We start from the raw sequence: 16,040 nt of genomic DNA on the forward strand, positions 1-16,040 counted from the left end.
GATATGTAGAGGTGTTGTGGCTCAGTGGATAAGTCTCCGGACAGTGAACCACAAGGTCCGGGGTTCAAATCCCACTGCAGCTCTAGCGTCCTTTGGCAAGGCATGTATCTACATTTGCCACTCTTGACCCAGGGGTAGAATGGGTACGCCGTAGGAAGAAATACCTTTAATGCTTGATGCGCCCGATCATTGTAGCAATTCTAAAGCCGGGGTAATAGTATGCAGCACTAAGAAACATTAAAGCACTATATAAATATTGCATATTATTATTATCATTATTATTATTATTATGGCTGGTGAAGAAGTAATATTCTGTTCCCTTAAATGTTTCATGCAATGATATTATCAAACTTCATGTCATAACTGTGTGTAACTAATGCAAACATTAAAAAGCCTGTAAAAAGAAATAATGAGATTAAATTGGAGGGATAGAGACTTCCGAGTGTCACGTACGCATGCAAAAAATCTCTCTCCTCCCACCCCCCTCCCCCCTCTCTCTCCCTCTCCCTCTCTCATTCACCTGCTCTTTTTCTTTTCTCTCTCGATAGCAAGAAGGATTTGCCCTGAGTTTTCTCAAATTGGTTATTGGCACTTTGCTTGCAAGAAGTGCCATAAATATTCTATTCTACTGAGATGGAATTTTATGTCCCCACTCTCAAAATAACTCACATCGTCTGCATGACCATGATGGCTTTCATAAATTATATACATATTGCCAAGGAGGTTTTGAGGTAGCTTCTGATTGTCACATCGTCACCATTCTTGAGGCTAGAGTAATTGATTTCTGCCATTGTGTATTTGGTCATATAGAGATACGATGTTAATACTCAATATGTGAAGATATTTTATAGGCCTATTTGAATAGGTAGAAGTAGGCCTGTATGAAAAGAAATCTGTATGATTTTGTTGCCTTTTCCTCTGGCAGGTTATAGTTGTAATTAAAGAAAGAAATTTTGAAATCAGTCAAGTAATCAGTAATTTCTGCCATTGTGTATTTTTTAGGCTGCCTGTTGTTGTTTTTTTTGCTAATGCAGCAATGCACAGCTTATACTATGGTCACTTATACCTTTTCGAACACCGTACAAACAATTTTTATTCATGTCAATAAATAATATGAAGTCATTTATACAGTGTTCATAAAGGCATTTGTGACCATAGCATTAGAATTCAAAGGTGTGGGCCAGGCTAAAAAAAAGTAATTTTGAAATCAGTTAGATAAAAAAAAAATCATATCAAACCATTTCTCAAAGCCAAGAAGTAACACTGCAAATTGGACATCTGAAAAAATTCCAGGGATAGTGGCTCATTGGAGTCTCTATCGTGAATAGGAAGGTCATGGGTTCTATCCCAGGCTGAGTTTTGTTACCAAAGACTTATTAAAATGGAATGTTCTGCCCTCTTGCTGGGACCATGGTATTTAGATTGGAGTAAGGCAATGGTATATACAGGCCCCAGGAAAATAAAAGATCAATATAATCTGAATAGTGAATGGAAAGAATTTCAAAGAAATATAAGGCTTAACAACCATGTTGTCTAGATTTAGTCAGTACTTCAGTGACACACAAGAGATACATTATCATTAGAATATTAATGAATTATTTTGGGCCATGTCTGAATCTTGCCTACGACACCCGAATATCTTCATAACTTACTCAGCTTGCCTACACCATCCATATAATGGACTTTGAGTGAAGACACTTAAATTTTACTTTTTCAAAGACTTGTTAAAAAAAGAGGGCATTAGCTTTGAGATTTGTGGTCCAAAATTGTGGAATAGATTTCCAGCAAATGAATTTATATCGAGCCATTTAAGAGAAAAATAAAACATTAACTCTTACTTGTTGGAGAGCTGTGTAGGCCTATAAACTGCTTAGAACAATTCAATATATTCAATTTAATATTCAATATAAGATTAAGTTTTTTATTGATATGGTGCTTTGTGAAGAAGGCATCTATTTTTGTTGTATAGTACAGTAATATTGAAAAAAATGTATGTAAAGTGCAATAGCCGTTTCAATTTATTACACATGAAGTACATGTTTATTCTTATCACGGTACTTCGTGAAGGAAACTCTGTATTTCCAGGCTATTATGTATTCTGTATGTATGTCCTGGGTTATCTAACTGTTGCTGTGAGGACGTAGATACAGATCTAAATTGCTATTGGGGACATCTATTTTCGGTTCCGTTTTGGGACGAATTATTAATGATACCACAGAGATGAATATGATTACCTTGATTCTGTATTCGGCTGTGTCGCCCAGAGGGAGTTAGAAACATCTGGGACCCGTTGCATAAAGATTTTGCCATAAAAAAGTCTGGCCAATTTTTCGCCTGAGTTTTGTAATGTGTAATTTTCAATGACATAATTTTGTTTGAAAAGAGATTTTTATGGCGAAAAGTCTTATACAACGGTCCCAGGGAACCGTTTCGTTAGCTGTTTGTGAATTGATAATACTACTACTACTACTACTAATAATAATGACAATGATAATGATAATAATAATAATAATGATAATAATAAAGATATTAATGATAATGATAACTAAATGCGCATGTTACATCAATCCTGATTGGTCATTCCATTCAGTGATTGATTGCTAAATCGTTGTGTTACGGAGCCCTGGTGACCTTTTCTTGTGCTAGATGGGATACCCCAAATTTTCGAAGTTTGAAGTGTCTCATATTTGGAAAAATATCCATTCATATCTGTATCTTTAAAGATGAGACTCAACTTTACCAGGTGGGAACTGAAAAATTTTAGAATCTCATGTATCACCCAAGACATGGTTACCAGTTGCACGTTGAGCCCCCCCCCCCCAAAAAAAAAAGGGGGGGTCACTACAAAATCTTGGTCATTTTTGTTAGACTTTGCCATATCTACCAGAATTTTAGGAGTGCTGCCTATGGTATATGACGCACATAGCACCCCCTCTCCCCCCCCCCCCCCCCCCCCGGAGAGCACCCCAGCATCCCTTCTTCCCAGGGCCATGTATTTAAGCATGACTTTAAGTCGCTCATTGTCAAATACCTCCCCCCTCCTGATGAATTAGGTATTCACATCTACTTCAGATATTTACGTCTGCATTCCATCGATTCCATCTTATCATGACTTCAGTGTACTAGTAGCTTGCAGCAGATACATGTAGGCCAAACAGAATACAGTCAATGAATTCAGTATAAACATGAATAAATGATAATTTCTTTGTAGTGTTTATAACAATGAGTAATATCTGAAGCAGTATGTTAAGTTTTTTTCCCTTACGTAAACACCAGAATATTTTTTTTCAAAGAACAACAGATAAAATCACCAATTACTTGCAATAACAGCATCTTACTCAAATGTTAAGAGGGGCCACTTAAACAATTCAATTCTTCCTCCAATAAAAACATTTTTCTTCTGAAATAAAAACTTTCAAAGTTACTGGTCGATTAAATGGCCAAAGCCATTTTATTATCTGTTGATGCAGATAGCAAATTATTCACTGAGTGGTCACCGTTTCTTATCAAATGCATTTGAACAATTCAACATCAGTGAAATATTTTTATTTTCAGTTTACTTCAGTTTGTGAGATTTTATTTTTTAGACTTCTTTTAAACTCTCTTTGCAATTTGAAGTCGTAAGTAAATTTGTTAATTCTTGATGTCAGTGTCATACAATAGGTTTTTAGATAGATATATCAATAGGATTAGTAGGAATATGAAAAGTGTGTAATGCTTTATATATATATATATGTTAAGTTTTTTTAACTTAATATTTCAATTTATGCATAAATACTACAGAAAATGCGTTGTACCAATCTTCTATGATAGAGAACAATCTGGCAATTCTTGTCGCAAACATCATTTAACTCATGGGCAATGTTTGTGCTATAGACGTTTAGGTCTTCATGTTTACGCCAAACAACAATCTGTCACAGCTCATTTCTTTCACAGTTACCAAATAACTTTGAAATAGTATTTTTGAAAAGAAAATAATAATCGTTTGGATAGGATGTGATGATGCTGAAATTCTAAGTTTTTTGTATCTTTGATCAACACTCCACCAGCTTCCATTTTAGTGTTCCCTTCAAGAAACAAAGTTTTTTATTCATGGATGTCTGAATAACGATCCGCACACTGTTATTTTCATATTACAGAGTGTTTCCTTTAGGAATAGACAAACAGCAATTTGATCATGTGTGAAGTGGTTTATAATGGGATGAAAGTAACACAGATGTTTGGAGTTTGAAACTGGAAAAAAAAGTAAAATGATGACGTCAGGATAAATATCATTCTTTCTCGAGAGGATAAAAGAGAATGTATAGTTTGAGGAGTTTGAATTGAAGTACATATGATCAGTGCATACGTCACCAAAGACTTGTGGACCTTCGATCAGAATTCAACAACTCTCTGTAGAAAAGGTATCATTCACATCTTTATTTTTTCATAATTTTAATCTGGTGAGTGTTTCATTAAGCTGTTTATAGGTTAAGAGTGACTTAAATCACCAATAAACATTTAATGATGAAAATCGTTTACCATAAGAAAGGATCCCCAGTCATTTTTAAAGTAAAGTCACTCTTAACTTGTGAACAGCTTTATGAAATGGCATCTGGACCATAAAATATGTCCATAAGGGGGGAAACTAAAAGTAAATAGCCTTTTCGCACTAGAGTAACCAACATTTAAACTGCACATTCACACAAGGCTGATTCAAGAGACAAGTTGGATTTATTGGTCTTTAATCTGCAAACTTCGTAAGTGCAAGACATGTCAATATCCATTCTGATTATATGCACTTGGTTGATATTTTTTTTCTTGAAAATCTTGGTTTTGAAAATGTATTCTGGTTTATATCCACTTATAGTCCAAATGAGAAGAATCTTTAAATGGTTAAATCAACTTTCAATCATACGAGGATGTGTTAGTTATGAGAAAATTTATATGGAATATTAATTATATGGCAAGTTGGAAACCTAAAGATTGTTTACTATTGATTTATCAACAGTAGCAATTTAGAGTTACAAGACATAAATAATCTTTTTTAATTCTCTTTATTTTGCCATCTTTTTCTTCTATTCTTTTCTTTGTTGACTTGAAACGTCATAGTGGGTAGGGGCTTTAAAACCTAGTAATATATGAAGTACTTAGATTCATGCCCCTTTTCACCAAATTCAGATCCTCTGTCAATCGACGTGTTTCTATAGAGAATCGTTAAAAACGGTTTATCTTTTCAGGAATCAGAAAACCTATATCACCCTTAAACCATCCTGTTTCTACAGAGCAAACAATCCAATTAACTCACATTCCAAATAGATTAACATGACAATAACCAACTGGAGATGGTTATGAGAAACTTTATTTTGCATGATGCGGTTTATCAATAAACTGCATCGCATCTGTTTCTACAGGATAGTTTTCCGGAATTCTGGATACTTACGCGGCTGATACTGTTTAACGATTCTCTGTGGAAACATGCCATTAGACTTCAAGCATGTATTTCAGGAGCCCGCATCTAATAATAAAAATGTGCTACCCATAATAAGTGCACTGATGGAAACCATTGTTTAATTTTAATTACAACCTTCTGAATTTGGGTCATGGCTCTGGATATCAATGTTTGAATTATCATGAAAGATCCAGACCGAGACCCTTAAAGGTAAATTCCAGTTTTGGTAACGATCTCAAAATGACTTTTTACAGAATCTAATATAATGACCACCCAAGTGTCTGTTTGTATGAATAAAAAATATGTGCAAAAGGATTCTGGAAGAAATTGTGTAATTGCTGAGAAATAAGCACAATAAACGCGGATTCGGTCACTTCCGTCGGGTCTTTATTACAGCAATTATTATACACTGTCCCATGTGTGCCTATCTGTGTTGGCGATCTTCAGTGTGATCGTATTTCAGCTTAGATTTTATGATTTCACAAAGTTCAGTTTATGTAACTGTACCCCATCTAGATCCACAATGATATAGTCATACTTAACCTTGGTTTACAGACTTTCTCACGACATTAGTGTTTAACTGCAACTACTATCATTTAGCTTTAAACATAAAGCTTAAAGGTCAAGTCCACCTCAGAAAAATTTTGATTTGAATCAATAGAGAAAAATCAGACGAGCACAACGCTGAAAATCTCATCAAAATCGGATGTAAAATAAGAAAGTTATGACATTTCAAAGTTTCGCTTATTTTTAACAAAATAGTTATATGAACAAGCCAGTTACATCCAAATGAGAGAGTCGATGATGTCACTCACTCACTATTTTGTTTTTTATTGTTTGAATTGTACAATATTTCAGTTTTTATGAATTTGATGATTAGGACCTCCTTGCCCGAAGCACAAAATGTTAGAATAATGGAATTCCACATGTTCAGGGAGGAATGAAGCTTCATTTCACATGACAATGAGGAGAAAATAAAAATATTTCATATAGTTAAAAAAAAAAGAAATAGTGAGTGAGTGATGTCATCAGTTCCCTCATTTACATACCGACCGAGATGTGCATCTATAACTGTTTTGTGAAATGAAGCGAAACTTTAAAATGTCATAACTTTCTTATTTTACATCCGATTTTGATGAAATTTTCAGTGTTATGCTTGTTGAATTTTTTGCTTTTTATTCAAGTCAAGTTTTTGTTGGGGTGGACATGTCCTTTAACGGTTGATTGTAGAGGTGATTTTTACGATTGATCATACACAATTATCAATGCAATCAATCATATAAAGCAGCACTGTGATCAAATGCTATGCTTTAGGTTACCGGGCCCAGATGGAGTTTTTTCAAATGCCTTACAACAAAATGCGGTTCAGGAGAAGAGCTTCACTAAGTGAATTCCACATGAATTGAACTTTAAAGATGAATATTTTGTCTCCTTTAAATGAATTGAAGCATGCCCACACTAATGTCAATCCAATTTTCAAGAGGAAGTAAGTCACACAGGGTCATGACGAGATAACTTTTGCTGTGTCAAAAGGACAGTCAAGAGTTTGTTATGTACATGCTCTATCATTTTCTGTGATGTACAAGCTCTTTCAGTCGGCAGTTGTAAGAGGAAAAAAGTCAGACATTACCGTAAGTATGTAACTATTGTTTGAATGGGTTGGACAATAGTTGCGCCATCCCCATGCTTGAAAAAATATGTGGGTTGTTCATTGGATCATGATCCCACTGCTGCCACCACTCGAGTCTGCAGGCACAGACCCTGATTAAATCTTTGATCAACAAGTGGGTCTTCACACCCCAGACTAGCACATAGAAGACTTTCAGATGCCTTCAGTACACAGGTCACTGTAGGCTGCATATTCAGACCAATGTACTTGAGTGAAGGGTTTGGACAGCATTTAAGTTTGTATATCAGACCATTTAACTTGAATGGTTTGCACAGCAGAATTGCCACCACTCTCTGACAAACCCAAGGTTTGAGTACTTATTATGCACGTTCGACAAGTGTGGCCATTGTGGGCCTGAGGTAGACCAAGAAAGGTCAGCGATAGAGTGTCGTGGTGCTGTTTTGATCATGTCAGGGAGTCCCTTTGTGAGCGAGTGCAGGTACTCTTCCTCCGCCTTTTGTCCACGGCGATACGCAGCCTCCTATCCTTGGGAGCCTGATGGAATAGCTTGCCTTTGCTTATTCATCATCGCTTGCAACCTCCCAGAGGCAGAAATTATTAAAGACTGTGGTTGGGTGGGTGGATGGATTGATAGGAGAGAGAGAGAAAATGGCATTGAGATGATTAAAAGCCAGCCATTTTGACTCTTAGGAAATGCATCCTGGGAAGTCGGGTCAAGATTGTTGTAATGGAGAATGTAACTGTGTTGATAATAAACATTTTTCTTACATTTGATTTCACCCATTATTATAGATAATTATCAATAAATTTAATTCATTCAATTTTTTGTTTTTCAAAAAAAGCCCCCAAATATTGAAAAATGAAATCAAATGATAGAAAACTACAAGTGTATGATTGAAAGTAGTAATCTCCTCATTATTTCACCAAGTGACTGTCTTTAATAGTTTGTCTTACCTTATGTAAAACTGATTTAAAGGATAAATATACTGGTAGGCTAACATTACAATATGTAAGTTCTAAACACACATCTGAGTACAGAAATATTTTGTTAGAGAATTATTTTATTGTAAAGTTCATTGGAATTAATTTATGCATACCATGTACATAATTTATGTTATAATATATAGTTCCCCCCCCCCATTTGGATGCTTTGTAACACACCAAACCTGAATGCAGTTTTGGGGGTTTCGTCTTTCTGAAATGTTATTCTTGTATTCAAGGGGAAAGCCAATGATTTGTATTCTGATAGCAATGGAAAGTTAACCCTTGGGGAATCATACCTTAAGCCATACGCAACAACTTCAGTAAAGAGCAAATAATGTGAATTATACTCAAGCATCATCTAGCATTGTAATCATTCAAGAGTCTGTGTGGTGGCAATTGAATGAAATTTTCAATTACTGATTTTTATAATGTTATATATTTCTTTAAAGGTCAAGTCCACCTCAGAAAAATGTTGATTTGAATCAATAGAGAAAAATCAGACAAGCACAATGCTGAAAATTTCATCAAAATCGGATGTAAAATAAGAAAGTTATGGCATTTTAAAGTTTCGCTTATCTCTAACAAAATAGTTATTTGAACGAGCCAGTTACATCCAAATGAGAGAGTCGATGATGTCACTCACTCACTATTTTGTTTTTTATTGTTTGAATCATACAATATTTGAATTTTTACGAATTTGACGATTAGGACCTCCTTGCCTGAAGCACAAAATGTTGAAATAATGGAATTCCACATGTTCAGGGATGAATGAAACTTCATGTCACATGACAATGACGAGAAAATAAAAATATTTCATATTTCATATAATAAAATACAAAAGAAATAGTGAGTGAGTGATGTCATCGGTTCCTCATTTGCATACCGACCGAGATGTGCATATAACTGTTTTGTGAAATGAAGCGAAACTTTAAAATGCCATCACTTTTTTATTTTACATCCGATTTTGATGAAATTTTCAGTGTTATGCTTGTTGAATTTTTCTCTTTTTATTCAAATCAAGTTTTTGTTGGGGTGGACTTGTCCTTTAAACATGATCCTTGGAACACTCGTCTTGTAAGTTTTGTGATTGGATATCACGGAGCTACAGGCAAAGATTACATCCTGAAATTGTCAGCCCATGCCGTAATGAAGAAGTAGATTTATTTAAGAAAAAGAAGTACCAACATACTTTATTTTGACCAGGCAGTATCCAAGTAATGCAAAATTGCAAAATTTGCCTTACAAAATACATTTTATTTCCATGTCCTTCAAATCATAATTGAATAGGGCACACACATTCATACATGTATAATATAGATAAAACAGTCACAGAAATATATTGTATTTGTGAAAATGAAATTAGTAAAAAGTAAAATAATGAATTTAATGAATTAATTGATTAAAGAAGGGTTAGAAAGATCATCATCATTGTCCCACCTATCCCACATTCTCACCTTTTCTCCCCTCCCCCTCTCTCATTCTATCTATTTCCCTTCCCCTTCTCTACAAAACCCCTTTAAGTTTGTCCCGCTGTTTGTTTACCCACAATGCAATCTTATGATTTTCATCGCGCTGCCATTGGGTAACAGTCTAAAGAAGTCTCTTGTTTGAGCGCCGTTATAATTTTGAGAAAGATGTAGGCTAATCATTATACCCAGAGGCTTTTATATGAGGGTATACTAGCCTTGTAATAATGATCATTCCTCAGCAAACATATCTACTTTGATACCACTGCCTGCGCTCATTAATCTATATTTTCCGTCCATCTACCTCGCGGCCTGATTGTAAGAGGTATTGGATAAGAAATAACCCCGTTTCTTTAGAAAATTTGATATGTTTCCATGTTGGAGGCCTATTTATAGATAATTGTCCGCCTTTGAGACCATCGTTTGGTAACGATGGGTGTCTATATTTAGCAGAAAGTAATAGGCATTGGATTAATGAACAGGGGATGGAAATTATCATGCATTTTTGGGAGAACTGTACTTTTTTATTTTTTGACGTAGTTGTCTTAAAGGGGAAGTTGGATCTGACATAAAAGTTGTTCTAGTGAAACCAGATAAAATTAGAAAATAATATCATGTTGAAGGTTTGACAAAAATATATTAAAGAATATTCAAGAAGAAAGAAATGAATTTTATTTGTATCATCATATTTGACCTCATCCCATAGTCTGTTTTCTATAACATGTATAACAATGTAGTTGTCCTCTGTTCGATCTATACATACATGACAAGAATGTTTTGAGTTTGTGGGCTTGACTGGAGACAAGAAGTGTCATCTAACTGTATCAATCACTGCAGAATATATGAAAATGTTCTATACCACATATTTGATTATCTGGGCCCCATTACAGAGAGCTTAGAATTTGATTGCGAGACTGAAATTTAAAACCGATTGCATTGATTTTTGTATGGAATCGATCGCAAGCATAAATCGTATAACCAGGAACAACGTTTGGTGTTTCATGGTCCACTTGTACACAAGTATGAAAGAAACAGGGATGCTCGTCTTTATTATTCTCCGAGCTCAGAGCGTTGTTTTGCCGATCAACTGCTGTAATCTAAATAACAGAGAAGAGACAGGGGGCTGTTGAGGAATATTGCCGGGAGCAATCAGTCAATAAAGGATCAGAGGAAATGAGTTGAGGTAGTCCCCTCTCTCACGAGGAACCAAATCTCATTAATGTTTCTCCCGTTCCCGTTCCTGATGTTCTCTTTTACCCACTGGGGCTCTGCTATGGTGTAATGAGATGTAATAGGCGCGAGCAATTTATAAAGCTAATCTACTACAGGACTGACGCTTTCTCACTGTATCGTCTTTTGAACATTAAGTCCAGTTTCAATACTTGATGGCTGAAATATGTCCATGTGCTCATTTAGTAATTGGTCAAGGGTTTTTTGTATCTTTAAATAAGACCTGATAGAGAGTATATATATATATATATATATATATATATATATAATTTTTTGTTGCAAATCTATGATGATGATGGTGATGATAATGATGGTGATGATGATGATGGTGAGGATAATGATGATGATGATGATGATGGAGATGATGATGATGATGATGATGATAGTGATGGTGATGGAGATGATGATGATAATATTGATGGTGATGGAGATGGTGATGATGATGATGATAGTGATTCGATGACAATGAAATTAATAATGATAGCAAATTAAAAGAAAAATGAAATTATTGAAATATAATCTCATGAGTAAATGGAGGTAAAGAAAATTTCAAGTTGGGTGCAGTGAGATTTGTCATGTGACTTGATTTAGCCAGTTATTGGTGAATCATGATGAATTGGAATAGTGATAGTGTTAGTATTTCTAATGCTGGTGATGAGGATTATAATGATATTCATAACAAAAACTAAATTGAAATGCAAATAATATTTGTGATGATGATGATGATGATATTGATTATGGTGGTGGTGGTGATGATTAAGATGATGATAATGATAGTGATGGTAATACTTAAAATCCATGTTCTATGCGAAACAATTTATCCTTTGGTTAATAGTCTTGTGGAATGCCCTGCATTGTCAATTCAAATACAGATTAATTCATCCTGCTGTTAAAATTTAGATCAAAAGTAATTTTGCGGTGAAAAATTATTAAGAGATATACATTCCATTTTAAATAGAACTGGTAGATTCAATCCATAGATATGAAAGTAACTCTTTTGGAAGTAAATGCATGATTTAGTTCTTCAAATGCACAATAACAGTTTGCCTATCTATACTCGATGGAAGGGAACCACATAATTTTGCACCAGATTTTCAGAACAACAGTGTTCAGTGATGCTTGGTTGAAGAAAACTAATTCAAGTATCCTTGGAGTGCTGATAAATCATACTTTAGAGTAATATCAGTTTTTATGATTTTCAAAAGAATAATTTTCTCACAAACAGACATTAAAATTGGATTTCCTTTATATTAGTACACCCTGTATGGTGTGAATGCATTTTTGTGCTATATTGCGTGCTATTCCAACTTTATTATTTGTCTGAAACTGTCTTGGGGCAACAAACCGACTCTTAAAGGAACTGTTTAAGTTTACAGACATTGCTTTTAAAGGGATCAGATCCTATCTAGTATTGTGCAACAAACCGACTCTTAAAGGTACTATTTAAGTTACCAGACAGAGATTTCAAAAGGATCAGATCCTATCTAGCATTGTGCAACAAACTTACTCTTTAAGGTATCATTTAAGTTTCCAGACATAGATATTAATGGGATCAGATCCTATCTAGCATTGTGCAACAAACATACTCTTAAACATGTACTGCTAAAGTTTCCAGACATAGATTTTAAAGGGATCAGATCCTATCTAGCATTCTGCAACAAACAGACTCTTAGTACAGGTAGGCCTACTGTTTAAGTTTTCAGAAGTTGCTTTTAAAGAGATCAGATCCTATCTAGCATTGTGCAACAAACCAACTCTTAAGGTATCCAGATAATTTATTTTTAAGTTTTCAGCTCCTTTGTAGCATCGTGCAACAAACCAACTCTTAAAGGTACTGTTTAAGTTTCCAGACTCTAATTTTAAAGGGATCTGATCCTATCTACATGTAGCATTGTGCAACAAACTTACTCTTAAAAGTACTGTTTAAGTACCTGGCACTGGTTTTAAGGTGATAAGGGGATATTTCACAAAGATTTAAGTATGACTTAGATTTGCACTTAAATGCTGACGCGTAGTTTGCAGTAATGTGCGTCCTCTTGGCATGATCTGACCATTGCAGTCATGCCTTTGATGCTGCTTGCAACTAGGAATTGTGAAACGTCCTCCAGGTCTTTCTGTAGTATTGCGCAGCAAACAGACTCTTATAACTCTTAACTTTCCATACATTGGTTTCAAGTCATCAGATCCTATATATCATTGTGCATCAATCGTACTATTAAAAAGGTGCTGTTTAAGTTTCCAGACATGGATATTAAGTGATAATGTTCAGAACTCTGGATTAACATTACTTTAATTTTCAAAATTTACATTTAAGAGCTCAAATTGTCTGGATTCAAATATTTGGGATGAAATCTAAATCTAAAGTTATTTTAGATCTGTGAAAGTTAAAGTAATAATTAAAATAATAATAGGCATTTGTATAGCACCATCTTTTTAGAAACAATCTTTTTTGAGGGACATTGCTATTATTATTATTACCCTAGCTTTAGCTCGAGCTGCCTTTCAGCGCTCGAGCACTCAAGGAATTATTCCTGCTGGATGCCCATTCACCTCACCTGGGTCAAGTGCAGCACATTGTGAATAAATTTCTTGCTGCAGGAAAACACGCCATGGCTAGGATTCAGATATAAGGTATAATCAGATTAAAGTAGCTATCATCTTATCTGAGTGTAATTGGTGCTTTTAAGCTGGTTCTGTTTGCAGAGCGTGCTGTAATCTCTTTGAACTTAATTAAAAACTTCTAATGAGATTGCAATTGTTTGCATAGCTCAGAATTAATGGTAATTGCATGTTTACATTGTCTGGTGTTTACTTTTAGTTTTTCACGGATGGCTTTCGTCATGCCCCCCCCCCATTTTTTTTTTAGCTCTTGTGAAATTGAAAGAACTTAAACATGTTAACATGTTGACTGGTAAAAAACATTTCATGTAGATTGTTGAGGTTATCAAGTAATTTAATTCACAAGAATTGCACCAGTTATGTGCTCTAATGCGAAGTGTAGCCTGACAATAGGTTTGTATAAATAAAAGCAGAAAAATTAGCGAGAAATTTGGGTGGTATGATGAAAAATGGATTCATGAATTTTTAAAGTTTTAATTATGTGACGTCATAGACAAGCAGCTCCTCCATATGTCATGCGATGTAAATTTTTTTTAAATGCAATTTTCTCAAAAAATGAATGTGATTATATTTGTGCCATGGATATATCATCAGACATATATCATTTTATACCACTTCTGTTAGAAAAATATTTTTTAATCATGCTCTAGTAAAAAAAAAATCGGAATTTATATGAAATCACTTATCAAATAAAAAATCAAGCAAATCATAACTCTCTCAATCTCTGATGGATTTTCATCAAACCTTCAAAATTTCCTCCATTTACAAAGCTATTGATCAAACCAACCTATTTTCAGGGTGAACTTTCCCTTTAATAAGTATCTTCAATTATATGTGTCAAAAATGTGTGCAGTATTGGACAAAAAACAATTATTTTGGAATAAAAAAAAAGAAAATATTCATTCTAATAGATTTTGATGTGTTACTCAGATGTAGGCACTACACAGGATATGCTGTTTATTTTTGTATGAAGTGCTGTTTGATATATGAGCATTGCAGTCATTGTCTAAACACTGAAATAATTGTTTAAATTGAGTAACAACCATGCTTAATCATTGATGATGCGATATTTAACCCTGTTGTTTAAATTGTTCAGCAACTCTTATAAATTTCATATAGTAAATAGTGTTGTATAAAATTTAAACACTTGTTAAGCAACTATTAAGCATCCATGCGTAACTCATTAAAGCTTGAATATTAAAAAGATTTAAGCTTTGTTATTTTAAACTGTTAAAGAACTACTGTAAAGTGAAGTAAACAGCATTGTATATGATGAACTGTTTTTACTGGGTATACTCCCAATGTGAGTCCGTGTATCAACTATCTTGGACCAAATAAATCTGTTTCAACTTCTCCAAAATATTACGTGAAATCTTGAGGTTAATACAGGACTTTGATAGAAAGGATAGATTTATGCAGACGTGACTGTATATATATATATTTTTCCAATGTGCAAGTGCGATCAACAAAAGTGACAACCAATGATATGGAGGGATTTATTACAATTGATCCTCTTCATTAAGATGGAAACCCATCGCTTTGAATATCCTCAATGTGAGACTATATCACATTGTGCCTGGCTAGAGCTAATTTATGCACCCTCACATGACATGTATTCAATAAAAATAACTTACGAGCTCAGTTTCTGTAATGGATGTCGTCCGAGGTATCCTACACTTTAAGGATTTGCCATAAGAGTAAATAGTCTGCGTATTCTTTGCCACGTCTCTCGATGCCTCGCGATCGATGCGCCTCGAGCACCCGTTGGTCTCGCAAGAATACCCGGAGAGAAAGATAAAACTTCTTTAATATTCGTCTCTGTATGTCAATCAATAGATGGGCCATGGATGGTTGGGTTACTTAAAGAGGATGTTTCTTCTTTGTGTTTTTGAAAGGTTTTCTTCCATGTGGAAGGGCCTCCCCGTTGCAGCTACAATAATACGATTACTCCCATAATGGTGATCATCCTCCTTGATTAAGTTTGTGTAAACTATTTCTTGCTTTCACAAAGTGTGAGGTTAATAAACACATTATGATCACATTATAAGCAGATGAAAATCCTCTGATATAAATTGTGTGCACTGCAAAAACTCCGGTGCTGATTTAACACCAGCCGGGAATCTATATATGTCCACACCAGAGAAGTATTGAAACAACACCAGTTTGCAATCAAACCGATGCTGTTTTAAAACTAATTGGTGTTGTATGAACACCTATCTGGTGTTAGACTAATACCAAACTGGTGTTGTTTAACACATCTCTGGTGTGGACATATATAGATTACGGGCTGGTGTTAAATCAACACCAGAGTTTTTTTGCAGTGTGTATTCTGAAAAGAAAAGCAGGACTCGTTCCCAATTCTGGGATAAATCCCATCCTTCCAACAATCATCAACTACTAGAGCAATACATGCATGTGAACACTCTGAAATTAAGGCATTAACACTGACACTAGTTGGTGTCAATAGAGGACTACATCCGAAGATGTTGTAATTACACCTATAAGAATATAACACCAAAGAGTGTCACTTCAACAACCAAATGTGGTGTGTTTTAATAACACCCATGGTTGTTGGAACAAATACCAAGACATCAACACTGGTTTGAAATTACTGGTGTTAAAATTACACCCAAGAGTTTGAACACAACACAAAGCAGTATAACATTAACATCTGTTGCGA

Source organism: Lytechinus variegatus, chromosome 1 (genome assembly GCF_018143015.1).
Source record: "Lytechinus variegatus isolate NC3 chromosome 1, Lvar_3.0, whole genome shotgun sequence".
NCBI classification, from domain to species: domain Eukaryota; kingdom Metazoa; phylum Echinodermata; class Echinoidea; order Temnopleuroida; family Toxopneustidae; genus Lytechinus; species Lytechinus variegatus.